Source organism: Numida meleagris, chromosome 5 (assembly GCF_002078875.1).
Source record: "Numida meleagris isolate 19003 breed g44 Domestic line chromosome 5, NumMel1.0, whole genome shotgun sequence".
Classification (NCBI taxonomy): Eukaryota; Metazoa; Chordata; class Aves; order Galliformes; family Numididae; genus Numida; species Numida meleagris.
Window position 1 is genome coordinate 71486347 of NC_034413.1, and position 16857 is coordinate 71503203.

A 16857-nucleotide genomic window follows, 5' to 3' on the forward strand; every position below is an offset into this window, starting at 1 on the left:
GAGATCCCGGTACTATTAGAATACAATAGTTTAGTTTGAAGGGACCTTCAGAGACCATCAAGTCCAACTGCTTTTCACCATTTATTTTGCACTCTGCTGAAACTAACAGTATGTTGCGGCCTATTGTGTACATTTTTTTTTCCCCTATGTTTCCTGCTAGCTTAAATAAAGAGTTACACGCATCAGTAAGAGTGCCTGTGGTGTTAGGAGAATTTATTCAATAAGCAGAACAAAAAGTATCCTCCTCTTCCCCAGAATAAGTTTTCCAGAGATGGAAAAAAGGGAAACACAAACAGAATATCCAGAGTGGTAACTACATTTACAAACACTGCTGCAGACCTCCTAACAGCTTCACAGCTGACATACCTGACACCTACATACACGGATATCCACACAGAAAGGGAAACGGGAAAAATCTGTAAGGTTTGAAAAGTTACATTGCCAAAAATTATTCTATTTCCTATTAATGGAAGAATGCATCTTAAACTCAGTGCAAAAAGAGCGCAGTAATGAACCAAGAATGAACAACAGGACTAGCAGTGATGACCAAAAAAAAAGCAGTGAATAATCACGAGCTAGAGATGACTTGTGCTCAATCCCTCACAAAATAATAATTATCTCTATAGTCATTTGAAACTTACATGTATTTTTGTATTATGACATGTATTACTCCATATCCACTAATTATCAAAGATCATACTGATATTTATAACAACAATATAAACAGCAACAGTAATTCAAAATAAAGGTTCGTGTGAAACACACACTTAGCAAAAGGAACATTTTGAGAAGGAACTGTGGAACAGATCCCCCACTCAGAAATCACAAATATAAAGATTCGTCAAACACTACACTTGAATCACTGGTAGATACACTCTATTAATTTATACAATCATTCTAAGTGCACATAATTTTGCTCATCACATCTTTCAAGGATGATTCTGTAACTTAACCAGTTAACACATGAAAAGCACTACATGTTTTCTGTTAACAAACGACAGAGTTTTGTTTCACTGGGTGATTTAAGTTCCAATACTTTATTTCAGACATATCTGAAATGACAAATTTGTTTTCTATGGACTTTCTCTATTTCAAGTGTGAGTTGATAGCACTTGGCCATAAGCCCAAGATCACAGAATCACAGAACATCAGGGATTGGAAGGGACCTCAAAAGATTGTCTCGTCCAGTCCCCCTGCTGGTGCAGGAACACCCAGATCAGCTCACCAGGAATGCGTCCAGGTGGGCTTTGAATGTCTGCAGAGAAGGAGACCCCACCAGCTCTCTGGGCAGCCTGTTCCAGTGTTCTCTTACCCTCACCGTGAAGAAGTTTTTTTCTCTTATTTTTGTGGAACCTCCTCCTATGTTCCAGCTTGCACCCATTGCCCCTTGTCCTATCACTGGATGTCACCGAGAAGAGCCTGGCTCCATCCTCCTGACACTCACCCTTTACATATCTATAAACATTAATGAGGTCAGCCCTCGGTCTCCTCTTCTCCCAGTTAAAGAGACTCTGCTCCCTCAGCCTTTCCTCGTAAGGGACATGCTCCACTCCCTTAAGCATCTTCGTGGCTCTGCACTGGTCTCTCTTAAGCAGTTCCTTGTCCTTCTTGAACTGAGGGGCCCAGAAGTGGACACAATATTCCAGATGCGATCTCACCAGGGCAGAGTGGAGGGGGAGGAGAACCCCTCTCGACCTACTAACCACCCCCGTTCTAATACACCCCAGGATGCCACTGGTCTTCTTGGCCACAGGGCACAGTGCTGGCTCACGATTGTCCTGCTGTCCACCAGGACCCTCAGGTCCCTTTCCCCTACACTGCTCTCCAACAGGTCAGTCCCCAACCTATGCTGGTACCTGGGGTTGTTCTTGCCCAGATGCAAGACTCTACACTTGCCCTTGTATATTCCATTAAATTTCTCCTTGCCCAGCTCCCCAGTCTGTCTAGGTCTCACTGGGATGGTAGCACAGACTTCTAGGGTGTCAGCCACAGATGAATACGCCTGCTTACTTTGATCTTATATGTAAGACATTCCATAACTAATGATTCCTTCAAGTACTATTTGATTTTTTCTTCTACTGGACAGGGTGACCTGAAGTAATGCGGTGGCTTAGAAGTTTCCTAGTTTATTCTTTATTCTTTTCCCAGCAACACAGCAAATTCCCATTCTGACTGCTACTGAAACTCCAATATTGCTAAATAATTACAACTATTTATTTAGAATCAATCACCGTGTGTGTTTAGTTACTGTTACCCTGCTTCCCTCTGCTCCATTTTTATCACCTCAGTTTGGTCAGTGATGAACTTCAGGCAGCCACGTGGTATCCTGAAACTCTTCCAGTTCAGCTTCATCTTTTCATAAGCATGGTATTTTTTCACCATGGTAAAACTTTCATTAACAGAAAAATTCAGCCCAGCCATCATAAAGACAGGCAACCCAGGAAAAGAAATCCATATAGGTCTCGTGGATTTCAACTACGTGGTTTGTAAACACCTTCTGAAAGGTCTGAATTAGCATGAGGTTGCAATTTACTCTCAATCTGCATGTGGGCGCTATTTTATCAGAACAGAATTTCTTAAATCTGAATTTCAGTAAATGAAACTCTATAAAGCATTCAGTGATGCAGCAAAAATGAAATTTTCTTACACAATCAAGTATATACACAAAGTAATCTGATGCTCTTCCTTTTTAACACAACTCTTTAGAGTCAGTTTTCCACCCTTCTGTCCAGTAGCACCATAATTGTTAGGACAGATCTTCAAGAAGCAAGTAATATCTAACTTAAATTATGATACTGCAATGGGATAAGTTACAGACAACAGGCTCAGGACTAGACAGGCTCAATCACCACGCCAACTGCAGAATAAACAAACTTTGTGAAAAGATGGTTAAAGAGACAAAATCAAAGATCTTTCATGCCTCTTTGTAAACGGGACCAATGTAGATTTGAACAGTTTTGACTTGAAAAAATGAGTATTAACACGATTAACACACACGATTTTGTGAATGTGCTTCCACAAGCGTGTTCAACACAATCAAGTACCAGTCATTTACTTATCTTTTTTTCTCCAATTAAAACTATCCTCCTTGAAATTAAGAAATATGCATGAAAAACCATGAAGATTGGTCATATCAACAAACAGCCCTTCTTACCCAGCCAGATAAACTTTTCAACACAGTACTACATCACCACACATACAGAACGACTCACTGATCTTCCCTTCTGCCATCAACATTCCAACATCATAAGTGAAAGAAAATAACATACTTAGCTTCTCTGAAATACTCTATTGCTGCTAGGCTGGTAAGAACATTACCTACCACTCTGCACAACAGTGTACATTTAAACAGGACTCACTATGCATCTTGAGGCTAACTAAATGCTAAAATTAAAAATTGTGACATTTTCAGCAAAAAATACTGATTTACTGTTTCCCTATCACTTTCTCTGTGCTGTGTCTCCCTCACAAGTTTGCAGAAGAGCTCTTTCTGTGCAGTCTGAATTGACTATAAAGAGACAGATTTGAAATTTGGCACTGATTTATCTCTTTAAAATTTACATAAACTCCTGCAGAAAAACTACACACAATTTGTTGAGTTATGAATAGCTCAAATTATATATAGAAACTTGGAAGAGGCTGCTAAAGAATAAGATTCTGTGTACGTAGAATATAACGAACATAAAGATCTACACACGCTATCAAACTACGCTAGCACTCAAGTTTTCTGCCTTCACTGGTGGAAGCAACAGGAAAAACAATCACCACAGAATTAACTCTTCTCTCGGTCCAAGTTTTATTAAAGGAGTAGAATGCACGCTAGTTCTTTTGATGTCAGCGAAGCAAAACAAGCCACTCAGCTTTCCCAAGCATGTTAGAGGTGATCCTGATGAACTGTGTTTTCAACCTGTCCTAAAACACGTAATACAGATCACTGTAGAAGATGACTGCTCACGTGTACATACTAAGCACTTTGCAAGGTACTAGAACTACAATGATTACAGAAAGCATTTAGAGGCAAGGACATTAAAAAAAGAGTAGTTGTCCCCCTCGCCGTGTCTGTTTCATGACAGTAGTCTTCAAAACTACTAATAGAGCTTTCCAAATACATAACTTTGTGACTGCAAAATAAATAAAACCAGTGGCTACATTTAAATGCACTTGTGTATAAACCACTTGTATCAACACAGTAAACTCTGCAACAGGTTGTATGTTTACAACATCGTAACAGTTAACACAAAAATTTACTGACATTTGCCAGGGTAAAAGAGCATCAGTATTTCTTAACGATAACCAAAAAATAGTTGATACGCAAATAACATCTCTCAAAAAAAAAAAAAAAAAAAAAAGAAAGTATTCCAAATTGCCACGCATCTCAAAAAAAAAAAAAGAATAGCATAATCTGTTCCTTTTAGTTCCTTACATAAGGAAATAATGGAACATTTTTATAAGTGATTGCAATTACTAGTGTACTTCACATTAGTTTTTTCTTCCAAGTCTCTCCTTCCCAGCATGCTGTTCGACTGCTGATCACAGCGTGATCAAGACACTTTTTCATAGTCATAAGAAACAGGACTTGAAAACAAACCCTTTGGACAAGGCTAAACATGGAATCAATACTTTTCACTCTTGTTCACTTGGCTCAGTGAACATGACTGAACATTTAAGTTTTAGGAAGGAAAAAGCTTCAAAAAATTTTTTTATTATTTTCTTTTTTAAAGAGGTTTATGAGTTTTTTTTTCCCCTGCAATTTTTATCTTTTTAAGCACTACTAGGAAGACAGGTAATGGCCTCTGGTCGCACCAGGGGAGGCTCAGGTTGGACATTAGGAATAACTTCTCCAAAAGAGTGGAGGAGTCACTGTCCCTGAAGGGGTTCAAGAAGCATGGAGATGGGGTAATTAGAGACATGGTTTAGTGGGCAAAAGCGGTGGTAAGCAGATGATTGGATTTAGTGATCTTAGAAATCTTTTCCAGTTGTAACGATGCTATACTATCATAGCTAAGTGTAAAACAAGGGGCCCACTGTAACTTATATTTTAGGAATACATTCTTCCCATAAATCCTTCCTGGTTTTCTAAAATTTACTTCTCTGAGCCGTCTCGTACACATTAAATAGCAAGTAGATTATGCAGATGCTTCAGTATCCTTATTTGATAGCCATTTGCAAGTTTTAAAAAACAAAAGGAAACAACACCCTTATCAAAGAGAAGCTCACCAGTGTGCCATGCAAAGACTCAGCAGTTTTATCATCCGTATTATGTGCTCCAACCCCCACTCACTCGGCTTACATCCTAACTTACAGTTTTTTCTCCAAGGAATTCAAGGTACAATTGCACAAATGAGTGCTTTCTCTACTTAATATTCAGAAGGATGGAGAATTGCTGAAATACATAGCTGAGATTTTCATTTATTTATTTGGTAGTACGACTAGGCAAACCTCTGCATACAAGTTAAATAAGTAACCCTTGTGCTGTTTAACAGCACCATCATCTACACCCTTTCATTGTCTTTACACAAGACAAAGGATCTCAACTTTCTTCCCCTTTCTCAGACAATTGTTTCATTTACACTTTCTTTGGGATAACAGCTTTTTAGCATGGCCTATACTGAGAAAATTGAGAAAATACTTCAATGGTTCTTTGTTGTCTGAGGAAGAGTTAAAGGCAACTAACACACTGCTGCCATTCAGGGTTTCAACAAACAAGAAGAAAAAAGAAAGAGAGAAACGCATCCACTTACTTGCTTTACAGTCATACTTAACTCAGTTTCACTGAGACAGGCAAAATGGGCTTTCTATTATTTGAAATATCAGTCTAGGTAAGTAAAAAGTTAGAGGAATTCTCCTTGCTTTGAAAGCTCTTAAAACCGTACCGTATGATGGAACTATCGAGCACTCTGCTCTTCTGACTTTTCTCCTAAGCTACGAAGCTTTAGTCCCAACGAGTATCTCCGATCTAGCTCTTTCATCAACATGGAAAACAAGTAATGAGATGCTTCAGGGTTACTCCAAGGATGAAAAGGGATCAGAGATGTGATGGAAAAACACTGCTTTGCATTTCTTATCCTTTAGCCATTTTAAAAGTGCCATAACTACTTTAAAAAATAACAAAAAATACCCCAGCTGTAGGGAGATACCGTATCTTTTATTAAGCCAACCGATACAGCTTGAAAAACTGGTACGTATGCCCCCCTCTGGGTATTTTAAACTCACTGACTAACACAGTGAGGAGCTGTCCTTAAAGGCTCCCCATCTTCCTGGTTCAGCACATAGGAAGTAAGAATTTATTTCCTTCTTTTCTTGGCACACCGTTCTGCGTACCTGCCAGATCACAGTGCAGAAACTTGGAACATACCGGCTCAAAAGATGCATGAAGCAAGAATTTGGGGTGCCCTCTTCCCATAGGAACTAAGAATGTCCAGAAAGAAGACTTTTATAAGTTAAAATATATAATTTTCCAGTCACTAAAGAAAGCAAAGTATAGAAAAGTTATCAAACTAAGTGTATAAACTAGAGAGAATGGTTCTCTTTATTTCTAACCCGGAAAACCAAAATTAAAACTGCAGCAGCAAAATCAACAACACTTACTAACACAGCAACCTTAGCTTACAGACACCACCACTGACAGACACTGCTAAGCATGTAACATAGAATCCTATCCACGTAAAAAGAATTGTCATGTGTAACATGTCCGTTATTTTTTCCCCCAGGTGATAATGCTCACTCTTTTTACCATTTTACTACACCACAAGTTTGTGCACCTTCACATTATACATTTTTGTGTTTCCCTCCTAAAACACTGGGCACACAATGCATATTGCAGCAACTAGTTTTAGCAAAGTAACCTTGGATAAATCCACACTTTTTATTTCACAACAATGAAAAGAACCAAAGGACTACAACAGTTGCCACGTTTTTAGGCTGCTTTACATAAACAATAGTTATTTAAGATGTGACTGCTGGCCCTTTTATTTTACTTCTCCAAAGCTCACAGTTTATCATTTTATTCAACATTCTGATGAATAAAATATTTAATATTGTGGCTGTTCTATGTTGCGAGTTTATCTAAAACCAAAGGCCTCTGTGACAGCAGCATCCAGATTTCAAATGCAGGTAGACCAAATAAAAAATAAAAAAAGGCAGCTCGAGCACAGCCTCCATATGTGATTGGAATGGCTTTTAATAGCTTGCAAATGACGATGGGCTTGCTATAACCAGCTGTTCTTAAATTATGAATATGCAAGCTATTCATGTTAAACTCAAATCCCAGCACTATTCCTGCAAAGAAATCCCAGTAGTTTTTGGTTGTTCTACATGTTAGCTCTGTTAAGGATACAAATAGCGGTAAGCTTCAGAACAAACAGGACCAAACTACTGGCATTTCATGCATTAAGTCCATTATCACAGCAGGGGTTGTCAATCTCTGGAACTTTTCTATAACAGCTCAGGCAACATGAAGACTGTCTCCCATCAAAAAGTAAGTATGGAAAAAAAAAAAAAAGAAAATGTCTGCAGCATAAACAAATTCCCTCTGCTAATGCTTTTTCGCTTCAGCCATTCACATTGTTGGCTCTGACCTACCAGAAGGCTTGTACCAAGCTTCAAGCATTTAAAAACATCAATCATAAAAAAACAAAGACAGGACATTGAATTATACAGCATTAACCTCCAGGGTTTGCATATAAAGACCTAAGATTTATTTATGTCCCAGCACGTTAAGAGCTTCAGTACACCGTTCTTTACACCAAACTGGCTGCCAATTTGATGAACCTCTCTGCCCTCAGCAGGAGTGCAGCGTCTGTGATTAATGAGTGCGTGCTTGTGGAAAAGTGTAAGAACAGAAAATGGGGCAAAATCCACACAACTACTTCTATACACCCCAGATGGATCACTGCAATAATCATCAGCAAACCAGACTTCTCTTATACAAGAAAACACTGAGGGAGGGTTATGGCTGTGGGGTTTTTTTGCTGATTATATTTCAATACCACACAACAATCATTGTCCTAGAATAACGAACAGCACAGTGCATTTCGCCAGATACTTAAAGAATCTTTCAGCACTAAAAAAAAAAACAAACTTGTCAATACAAACCGATTAATAAGTAAGATCACGATCAAAGTTGTTAGCTTCATATTCAAAGTGAAGGAAAAAAAACCTACCCTAGAGGATTTAGAAGTTCTGGCTTCACATCCAAGTCAGAATCTTGATACGAATTCCAACTCAATAGCAGCTAGGCAGTGTGTATTTTGTGCCATTAAAACACCATCTTAAACAGATGTTCTAAAGAAAACCTACTTTACACTTCCTCTAACTTCTACGAGCACACTGGAAGGCTTTTCTATTATTCATAATTCAAAAGGAATTATCCCTTGCAACAACACCAGAGCAAAAGTTCAACGTGAGGGTCTAGGAAGATGACACTGTCTAATAGCCACTATATGTTTTCCAGATCTACCATCTTTGCCAAGGTTTTATGCTGCCAACTACCCAAGACTAGCTCTTAAAATCAGAATCCCATTGCTTTCAGTGGGACCGTTCACAATACTAACTCATCAGCTAGATAATTTTTTAGATGGTGCTTTTACACGTCTAGTACTTTGAGTTCGAAAAGTTTATGCAACGCCCCCTCGGGGGGTGGTTAAATCTCTGCAAGCTCTTTTTGCAAACTACGAAGGCTTAACACATTCAGCTCTTTACAATGCCTGACCTAAATCAAGTCCGAAAAACAAAATGTGTCCTTCACACTCAGACATTCAGGAGGCCCTGATGCCGCGAGTAGGAAGGCAAGGGGAGAGATCTTATGTTAATGATAACGGCCATCATCCTTCTGAAAAAATAAAACAGATACTGACTTGCCTGGTCTATATTTTTTGCAAGTGCGCACTTGCAGAGATTACACCTGAGATACCCTCTGACATTAAATAAGGCTTAAAACGTGTTCTTTCTTTGATATTTGGCTTTTCTCCACCAATATCAAAAAACACCCACAGAAAGATAAAATATTTTTATTACGAATTATGTAAAATGCATAAATTAATTACATTAAAGTAAGGAGAGAAAAACCCTGCATCCTCCTTTTCTTATTACTACATTAAAAAACTGCAAACGCGCACAATGTTTCTTCACTGAGAGTGTTTTCTTCACCTGTTGGTCTCATTAAATGAGAACTGGGCAATAAAATAGGTTTATCTCTTTTTTAAAGAAAAAAAGATCAAATGACATTGTAAATTTAGGTAATTTTGTTTTGTTTTCAGTAAAAAGTCCACTATCAAATTTTAGAAGTACACTTTTTTTTTCTTTAATTTTTATTTATTTGGCAAAGAACAGCTCAAAACTGGGGCATTACACAACTGTAAATTTAGAGGCAGTAGAAAAGTAAAAGAGCAAGTAAAAACTCAGCTACAATGAGAAGCGTTGTGCCAACTGGATAAGATGCTCTTCTACATTTTTATTTCGTCTCTTAATCACACATTTTCTAGGTAAAATTGAAAAATACATTACCTTTCTTGGCCATTCTGAAGAGATTATATGAAAATACAATCCCAAATTTTAAATGCTCTGCACAGTCAACTTCAGTACTGAAGCAGCATTACTCTTTCCAGTTAACAAAGCGTGCATTTCAGTTTTCAAAGTATCTAACAGGGAAAGCACAGATCAGCCATGAAGATGCCCTTTCTTTCACTTCTACCGCCAACTTCTAAAAAACTCAGTCCTCCCTGACAGAGCGCTAGCCTGCGTAGCTGCGAAACAAACGCATTCTTACCTTCACAGAAGGACTCAGCAACTCAGAGGAGAACTGGTAACTCACCTCTTGCTAACTACATTTGTAAAACCAGGTAGGTACGCTTTGGGAGATGGGAAGGTGTCAACGGTTTACAGGCGTTCAGCCCGGTTCTGTGACGAATGGGGCGGGGGACCCACAGACCCACACCCCGGGAAAGGGAAAAGGGAAAAAGGGCAGGGAGATGGGCCTGAGAACAAAACAGCGGCAACAATCTGAGGAGAAACAAACTAATTTACTAAATAAGACATCGGAATGCAAAATAACACACTATAATACAATAAATTACAATTTAAGCTGATAAATCCAATACAATGAGAGAGTGTGTCCAAAATTAAGGTAGGGCTTACTCTAGTACCGACGGTGAGACGGCTGGGGAGCGAGATGCTGCCGAGAAGAGAAAGAGAAAGAGAAAGAGAGAAACAGGTCTCGTGATCTGTGAGTTTTCATCTCTCCCTCTGACCGGAAAACGGTAACAGGGCAGCAAAGTCCTCTGGGGAATGTAGTAGTTCTTCTCTTCTGAGAACCAGGTACATCCGCTACATGATGTTACGATGTGGAAGACCAACAACCAAAAATCATAAAACCATGACAGAAGGAAAAGGATTTGCTTCCTCTAATCTAACATCGAACAGCCTTGTTTACATGCCTAGATCCCAAGAACTCCAAAACCCCTAGCAATCACATCAAAGAAGAACGATTGTCCTACCATTGCAAACTGAAAACACAACAAACTGATTTTTAATTTAAAATGTAACAGTGAAACAAACCAAAAATTTCAACCATACCTTCTTTTACAAACGAAGACATTCAATTTATCTGTTCTGGTGAAGTGAAAAAGAACAACTATACCTACATTTTGGATTCTGCTTAATGTTATCCTCACCACTAATACGGGATTTCTTTAAACAGGCTGACTGACACACATTCCACTCTGTTAATGTTCAGGATGCTTCACAGTAAACAATTAAACAATGACAAAAAGCACTGCTCCCTTTGATGCCCAGTATGTCAGTATTTCTTCTGATGGCAACCAAAGACCGCAAAGTAGCTTACAACATGGCATGGCATCATTTATGGGATGTGCAGTAGTAAAACAGAATCTGCTGAACAAAAGCTGAACCACACTTTGGAGAAAACTGACTTGGGAAATCATCACATCAAATTAGCTAAATGATGAAAACATGGAGTACTACTCTTCCATAATCTTCTATTAGAGTAACATCATCTCGTTTGTCAAACAAAACAAAAACTGTTCTGTATTATTACAGTACATCTTCATCTTATGTCTCTGTTACAGGATACAGCCTTGGATCTCTGACAAAAACAGCCAGGTTCTGGAGTGTTACTTGCTCTTTTTACTCCTACCTAGCACCAAGAAGAAAGCAAAAGGTCTTTAAAGAAACTTGTATTAGGGACACAAAACATCAGTGAAGTAACTTGAACTGCGGGATCTCCTTACTGTATCGGTGTGTGTAGGAAACTGCATTTTTGGTAGTGCTATCTATACCTCCCGATGACTCCAATCTTAGTTCTAAATATGCCATATGCCATTGTAATACTGTAAAACTAAAAGCAGTCAAGTGCCTCCTCATTCTTAATTCAGGGAGATGAGGCAGAGCACAAACTCCCCCTTTGCAGCTGTGATATTCCACTTCTTGTAGGAATACAAAAGTAGCAAGGAAGACTTTAACAACTGCAGTTCAAGCAGCGAGTGACTGTTCTGTTTCAATTCAATGACACCACTAATGGCTTCTTAGCATCTCCATGAAATCAACCAGCTGTCAAGTTGATGCATCAGAAGGAACAGTTACACACTCCCATAAGAAAAAGCAACACATCAGGATGTTTTCTGAAACATCTGTTCCTTCAAGCTGCAGTTCTATAATAAACATGCAAACAAAGAAAACAGGCAACAGGACCTAAAAAGAAAGACTTCCATTACTTCCTTATTCAAGTTTTCTGCGTCTCACAAACACATGCCAGTCTTGTGGCGATTTCTCCTTACCACAAGGTCAGGAAAACGAGCAAACAATCATACTGCAATGGCTAACCGTGGCTCATTTCTTGCACAATATAAAAATACTACTAGTTTATCCTTTAAAGAGCAGTCTTTGCTTACTTTCATAAGCATCTTTCTCCCAAAATTTAAGAAGTTCATATTATCTTTCCCCTAATCCTGTTCTAATAATTTTACAACGTATTTTCAATACATTGATTTACAACAATTTACAAGTATAGTCTTAAAGGCATTTGCTTTGGTTTGTTTGTTTGTTTGTTTGTTTGTTTTCTGGGAATACAAAACTGTAAGGAAATGAGTACAGTGGTATTTAGTTTAAAAAAAAAAAAGAGGATGATAAATACCAATAGAGCAATTCGAGTCCATTACTGATACACGAGTCACAAAGCTATTTTGGGCCATTCAGAACTGACTTTGAGCCACTCCTGAGAAGGGTGCACCGCCCAATTCCTTAATGCAGCCGATTGCCTTTGCAGCACTTCAATAAAAATGCATGCATACTTCACTACAGGTATGAGACATCAAATACAGTAACTATCATTGTCTGAAACTGCTTATCCTCTATTGCTCACCGTTTGTAATCTGCCAAATCTTCTAAGACCTCAGCTGCATGTATAATTTAGAACCATCTGTTCTATGTGCTCTTAACTACTTAAACATTACATCTACCTAAGGTACACGTAGCCAACAAACAGTCAATTCCATCATGCTTCCTAATGTATTTAAAAAACCCCTACACACAGCAGGGCAATATGACACATCCAACACAACCCTCAGGATACTTTACACGTATAATTCAATACCGACTTTGTCAGAAAAAGCCTCGCTGTACTAACAGGTCTTCCTATTACTTTCTATGTTAACGGCTATCAGCGTTTTTCCCAACCTTGAGGACAAAGGAAACGCAAACCAAATACAGACAGTTTCATGTTCTCATTAGTGCAACTGTAAATATGCAGCAAGTAAGACGACTATAGGAAAAAGAGCGGAACAACAGAACTTTACCTAAAATAGGTATTCCTTACCAACTGTCCAATGTTGTAGTAAGTCTTGCCATGTGACCAGAGAAACTTTTAAGAGACGTTAAAGAAGAAGCATAATTGAGAAGTAAATTAAAAGAACAGTGTCCCTGTTGTTGTTTGCCCTTTCACAGCAGCTGACACAGAGCCGAGATCCAGTACGAAAAGAGATTTTTTAAAACAAACGAATTCAGCACAGTGAGTACACAGCACCACCATTAGATAACATTGGCTCAACTGGAGAGGGGGAAGGAGAGGAGGAGCAGAAAGACTTTCCAAGAGGAACATTTTAACAATATGCTTAAAGCTTTGCACCCAAATACGCCCCAAAAACGTGCCAGATAAAAGCAGGACAGCTGTGTATTTCCATTACTCCCACGTGCTTCATCCGAAATAGAAACTCTCTACTCCTCAGGGGAAGGTTCTGGACCAAGTTTTCCACATATACCTCACATCAGATAACTGCTTTCTGTACACGCAAATAACACATACCTCCGAATGGTTTTTTATTTAACGTAAGAACTTCGGGTAAAAAAAACAAAAAGGGTGTGTGTGTGGGGGGGGGGGGGGATGAGGGCATGGGAGAACAATGCAAAATCACAAGTATTTCTCTGCTCGTTACCAGACAGCGGACACCGCTCTCGCTATTCCCCCAGAGCACAGCCAGGAACCCGCTCCCGGCTCCCAGGGCGACGGGTCACCGCGCCGAGGAGAGCGCACGCTCTCGGAAAAAATCCCCTTAAACTTAACATGACGTCACCATCCATCCCCGTAACATTTCCTAAACTTTGAGTCGGATCCAAAAAGACTTTCCGGATTTCCACTTATTCCCCCTAAAAAAGACGGAGAGACTTGGGAATACAAATTTGCCCAAGATGGCGAAAGGCTCGTTGTTTGGAGGGCAGGAAAAATGGAGGAGATTCTAACATACACAAAGGGATAAATTTCAAGCACCCGGCCGGGGCCGCGGCCGCCCGGCCCCTTCACGAGGAGCAGCGCACGCACAAAAGACGACGGCGGAGGCTCCGCGCTCCGCCGCTCCCGGCCCGGCCCGCCCCGCACCCGCCGTCTCCGAGGCACGGCGCCGGGAGACCAACGGCCGCGGACCCGCGGCGGCAGCGCAGGGTTCCGCGGAGGCCCCGTTCGACCAGCGGCGGCGCGGCACCGCCTTTCCCGCAGCCCCCCCCGCCCGCACCCCCCCGACCTCAGCGGCCGCTCCGCTCCGCGCTCCGCCAGGCTCGGGCCGCCCCAGCTGACAGCCGGACCGGCCGGGGAGAGCGGGACAAGGGCCGGGACGCGAGGAGGGCAGAGCGGGGCGCAGCGCCGCACCGAAGGGGCGCCGGCACGGGAGGCCGCCGGCGGGGCAGCCCGGCCCAGGGACGGGCTCGAGGCCGCCGGTAAAGTTTAAACTCGCGCGGGACCGCGGCCGCCCCGTCCCGAGGCGCCGCGCTGCGCCCCAACCGCCGGCGCCGGGCCCCGGCTCCACACAACAAAGGGACGGCCCGCACCGGCGGCGGAGCGGCGGCCGCGGACGGAGGCCGAACTCGGTGCCGGGCGGCCCCCGCGCGCGCCTCAGCGCCCCCGAGCTCCCCCCGAGTTGCCCCTGAGGACCGCGCCCCCGCCCCGCGCGGACCGGGCTGCACTCACCTCGCGGCCGGCGGAGCTCTGCCGCTGCCCGGGCGCCGGTGCGCGTGCCGGAAGACGGCCCCTGCCCGACGCTCCCGGGAGCCTCGCGCAGCCCCGGGAAGGGGCGGGGGCGCGCGCGGGGGCGCGCAGTGCCGCCGCTCCGGGCGAGGCCGCTCCCTGCGCGCGGTTGGTGCGGCTCTGCCGGCCCAGAGTGACGTCAGCGGCGCGGCTCCGCTCCACCAGAGTCAAAGTTGTTGCTAACACGCCGGGAAAAAGAGAGGACTGCTCCTCTCGCTCCGGCCCCGGAAAACCGTGACCCGCAGACGTGAGGCGGCGTGAGCCGCAGCTTAGGGCTGCCTACCGACCCCGCTCCGCGCCGTCATTTTGTGCGTGAGGGAAAAGTTCGCGCGGTGCGCGCCTCCCTCCCGCGGCACGGCCGCAGCGGTCACGTTCCCAGGATGGATCTCGGTCTGGAAGAACGGCCGCAGCCCGCGTGCCCGGGGTCGCTGCTTCACTCCAGGTAAGTTCGGATAGGAAAATAAAATAGCGACAAAGGTGTGTTGGTACAGTGGCCATTGTCTGGGGCGAGAAGGCGACCCGTGTTCCCAGAAAGACATTTTCAAGAAACCGAGCTGATCAGGGATCCCGGGGGAAGCGAGGGCCAACTTTTGTACTTTGTGAGAACAGGATAAATTCCAGCTGAACCAGCGAAGCGAGGCAGGGAGTGAAGTCACCGCGATGCGGAAGCACGGAGGTTTACGAGCTGCTGGCACGGGCACTTCAAAAAAAAAAAAAGGAAGGAGCCTGGCCTGAGCCAACCTCGGCATGGCGGTTGTGAAAGAGGAGCAGGCTGTGCTGCGCGGCAGCGGCCCTTGGCGTTACACACATGGTATCCTCTTTTTTCCCTTTTTTTTTTTTTTTGCGTCGTCTCAAACTCAGCCAGGCTTAAGTACACTTCAAGAGCCAAGGAACTGCTCTCTGTAAACCATAACAGCTAAGATGTAAGATTACAGCATAGCACAGTGAACACCCGAGTTAGTTCAGGGTGAACTACTTGAAACTGCATCAACCAAACTCAGAAATACGTTTGCTTCCTTTACCCAGTTAATACACTCATTTTAAAATAACGTTATTTCTAAATAAAGCTGATCTCAGCATAAAGAAATATGTGCAAGCAGAAAGATGCCATTGTTTTCCGTTTCCTCTTGAGCCACTGTGGCTGTGATTTTAATTGTGGTGGAGGATCTTCATTAGTATTAACACATGGGTAGACTTCATAAAGCTGCTTCATTAGCGGGGAAAAAAAAAAGCTTGGCAGCCGTGCTCTTTCTGCATGCAATGAGAATGTCAGCCTTACCTCGGTCATTTGTAACATAATAAGTGCAAGCACGATGATTGCAATGCGGGAACACTGGGGGAAGGGCAAAAATGCTGCACAATACGAATACAAGAAAAGAAAGCTGCTCATTATACAGTAAAATGCGTGCTAAAAATTAGTGAAGATGACGTCTCATGAGACTCATGCTAAATAAATTAATGTGCTGATATGTTTTTAATTATTATTTTTGTACCAGCTTATTTCATTCTCAGGATTCGCATCAGGCAGCAAAGGCTTGCTAGCATTTATTGATTTTTTTTTCCTCTGCCACATTCCCAGAATACAGATTTTAATCATTTCACTGCACCACACTCAGTAATTTCATTAAAAACTGGAACCTTCCATCTTCGGAAGGCATTTAATTTCAATGACACACAATTTCTCTTAGCAGCAAACTGTCTCAACAGTAAAAGCTGGCCTAAGGTTCAAATGCATAATTTAGTCCTGAGTTCTCCATGCTCTGCATTCCTTTGAAGCTATAATTTGACTAACTACCTAATAACTGTAATAAGGACAATGATTTCCTTATAATATGTTATTAACCCATATTTAATGAACTCGGAGGCCAAGCTCTGTATGTGTTTGGGTCAGTACCTCTCTAACCTCAAGATTTACTAATAATGTTCTTAGGAAAAAAAAAGTGTGGGATAAGAATGAGTATGTACCTATACTCAAATATCTGTTTTGCTCAACACAGTAATATTGTCACTTACATAACAGGATATTACAATAAGGAGAAACAAGCACTGGATTTAGTTAACTCACAATCAAATGTACTGCCTCGTGTATATATTTACCATACCTGTCTGTAACACCTGAAGGAAATTCTATTACCTGCTCTTATTGCCACTACTCTAAATAACCATTCTAAATATTTTTTTTCCTGTTTGTAGGCCAAACTATTATAGTATCTTGTGAGAAACAGAGGTGTGTATGTTTGGATAGTGTTACGGGATCCTTGTTTTCTGTAATGCTCAGCAGGATAGAATTTAATCTGCTTGAATACAGAACCACAGACCTCAAGACATAC

At 41.9% G+C, this 16857-nt stretch overlaps 1 protein-coding gene across 15 annotated transcripts in view; it reads right to left on the reverse strand.

Moving 5' to 3' along the window:
* BAZ2B (bromodomain adjacent to zinc finger domain 2B) overlaps window positions 1-14604 on the reverse strand; it is a 117251-nt gene extending 102647 nt beyond the window's left edge. For 12 of the 15 annotated variants that reach the window (XM_021397610.1, XM_021397620.1, XM_021397618.1 and 9 more), the window contains exon 1: window positions 14471-14598. The gene's annotated coding sequence lies outside the window, so the exon portion shown is untranslated. Of the gene's footprint in view, window positions 1-14027; window positions 14050-14470 lie in introns of those variants that run through there. The other 3 variants (XM_021397609.1, XM_021397606.1, XM_021397608.1) reach the window with 3 other exon arrangements.